The following is a 3,305-nucleotide window of genomic DNA, read 5'->3' on the forward strand; positions in this document are numbered from 1 at the left end:
CATATATGGTGAATTAACTACAACGAATTATAATCAATCACATATATGGTTAGTTCTGTTTTAATAATTATGTAGAGAACTACCGGTCCGTCCAGCACACCGATAAGTTCACAGACTATTACGATGTTACTATTACTAATATTACCCTGTGGCCACAAGGATCAATTTCTAGAATAGCATCCAAAATATTTTTTTACAGTCTATGATCCAAACGTAAAGCAAGGATATTAGAATCAGAACGTTAAAGTGACTTGGTTGTGGTTGAAGGAGCAAGTGAATAAAAGCGTGGATATGATATGTTTAATATACAGAACGGGTAATACAAAGGTTATACGGATAAATGTACACAAGTAGATACAGATACATACAAGTGAAAGTAAAGGCAGAAAAGAGAGAGATGATCACAGCGTGGCAAATTGCAACAGTTCACCTTTAAGAGCCAGCAAGGAAACTCAGTATTTAAAATCGTAAAAACGTTAGACTTGCATGGGTTAGTCAGGGTGCTTGGAGTTTCGGAGCGCTCGGTTTGATAGTTGTTTCTTCTTCCGGAGGTTGTTTCGGCGAAGTTTCAAACGAAGGTTTAATTGTTGTAATATGACCGGAAAATAAAGAAGAGAGTCCGTCTTGACGGCAGGAACTCGTGCAGAAAACTTGTGCATCGAAAAGGCGCGTGTCATGGTGTTTTAAAGACAACAGACCAGAACGCCTTCTTGATAACGTCCTCCAATGCTAGCGTTGTAATTTGGCGGGTTTCCACATTCCTTTGTCCTGTCTCCGGAATTAATTTATGGTATGTTGAATCAGTGCATTTTCTTCATAGTATTATTAAACATTGAACGATGCATTTGACAGAAATGTAACGTACATGAGTGAATAGCTCGGATTCACAGCTTTACGGAGAGATCAAACTCGACAGGTGTCTCTCGTCATATAAAGAAGATACACTTTACACTCTATTACTATCGTTTAACATGAAAACTAACCTACTACAGTCAATTCTACGATTCTACACTAGTAACACATACATGCAGCGAGCACTACAATGGCAGATACATTCATATTTGCAGGTATAATATTTGTGTATACAGTCTTTGTATGTGTGTGTGTGTCTGTGGGTGCGTGCGTGTATTTTCCTTTTTATGACCGTTTGGAATTCGGGCCTGTCTTCGAAACCCGATCCGTGGCGTTCGCATCTCCTTTGAAGTCACAGAGGAGAGGTTTGGGACTTATCGAAATAGTCATAAAAAAGAGTCTCGTGATCCATTAGTGTCTGCCGGGCCGGAATCGATGTAAGATTTACAAACCAAAGTTCCGTGAATTGAGACTGAAACAGTTTATGGTGGGACCTGCTCATCTTTGAGACTGTGCAGACCCTACAGTGGACAAATTATACATAGATGGACAACTATATCGTGATAAGGACATTACTCCTTGGCTTTTCTAAACACTTCACTCCCATTCCTGAGCCAATAACTGCCATAATCATAAACTGAACTAAACACACTCTTTTTTTTCTTTTTCTTATTTTTTTTTGTTTCTTTCTTTCTTTCTTTCTTTCCTTTAATATATTAAATGTGGTCCTACTTTTGCACCTAGGTCTCGTGTCCCCCTTCCCATGTTCCACCATATGTTTCTATTTAATGGTTTCTGTTTTGTTGTTGCTGTTTTGCTGTGTATATTCTGTCAGTTGTGTATCTGTTTTTTTGTTAGTCTGCCAGCAACACTGTATTGTTATGCACACACACATACACTACTACACTCACTTGAATACATACACTAACATTTGTACAGTACTAACAGACCCACACATTAATATACATTTATGTTTATTTATTTATCTTTTTTTTTAAAACATGTCATCTATCACTTTTGTAACCTGGAACATTCGTGGATTTGGTTCTCAGACAAAGAAGGTCAAAGTTTTTAACCATTTAAATAAACTACAAGCTGACATATGTCTCCTGCAAGAAACACATCTATCTGAATCAGATTATAACAAAATTAAATCATCAAATTTCAGTCATTTATTCTCAGCTCACTACAATACAAAGCAAAGAGGAGTATGCATTTTAATCAATAAAAAAATCTCTTTTGTTCATAATTCCACCATTACAGACCCTGAAGGACATTTCATTATCATAAACATCTCCATTAATAATAGCCCCGTCACAATTGGCAACTTGTATGGCCCAAACACAGACGACCCATCTTTTTTCCAGACCTTTTTCTCTTCAATTTCAAATTTTTCTAATTGTCCTGTCATAATCGCAGGCGATTTCAATACAGTTCTAGATCCAACAATAGATAGATGTAATAGTTTAGGCAATAAACGCATTTGCAAATCTGCAGAAACCATAAAACAGTTCATGAGTGATTTTGGTCTTGGCGATAGTTGGCGCCTACAGCATCCTAACAGTAAGGAATACTCATTTTTCTCACCAGTACACCACTCATATTCCCGCATTGACTTCTTTCTCACCAGTAATTCTATCATATCAAACATTTCTGAATCGAAGATCCATCCAATAGTCATTAGTGATCATGCCACGGTAACATTAAAATGGAACACAACTAGTCAACATAAACCCACTACCAGATGGCGATTTAACACATCTCTTCTGAAAGACCATGATTTTGACAGTTATTTCAAAAGAGAGTGGGCATGCTTTCTAGAGATGAATGACTCCCCGGAAACATCTCCATCTCTTCTGTGGGAAACAGGAAAAGCAGTACTAAGAGGAAAAATAATTTCATTCTCCGTTTACAAAAAAAGGAAAGAAAAGGATCAACAAGCAGAACTGGAACAAAAAATCTAATTACTAGAAGACATTAACATAAATAACCCAACAGAAGAAACACAGGATTCATTAAAAAAATATAAACTCAAATTGAACGAATTAATCAATAAACATACACAATTCCTAATTCATAGGCTAAGACAAGAAAACTTCCATCATAATAACAAATCTGGTAAATATTTGGCAAATCAGATCAAACAAAATAAGGAAAAAGCTACAATACCAGTGATTATAGACACAGCAGGGAAATCCACCAACTCACCAGAGGAAATAAATCAAATCTTTCAAAATTTTTACAGTAAATTATATTCCTCTGAAAAAGACCCAGATCAGAAAGACATTGACTCATTTCTCAACAATATCAACCTACCTCAACTCAGTAAACATCAAATAAATACTCTTGAATCTCCCTTATCAGAACATGAACTTTTTAATGCTCTCAAACTCATGCCAAACAATAAAGCACCAGGCCCCGACGGATTCCCTGCTGAGTTCTACAAACACTTT

Source organism: Megalobrama amblycephala, linkage group LG22, assembly GCF_018812025.1.
Source record: "Megalobrama amblycephala isolate DHTTF-2021 linkage group LG22, ASM1881202v1, whole genome shotgun sequence".
Lineage (NCBI taxonomy): Eukaryota > Metazoa > Chordata > Actinopteri > Cypriniformes > Xenocyprididae > Megalobrama > Megalobrama amblycephala.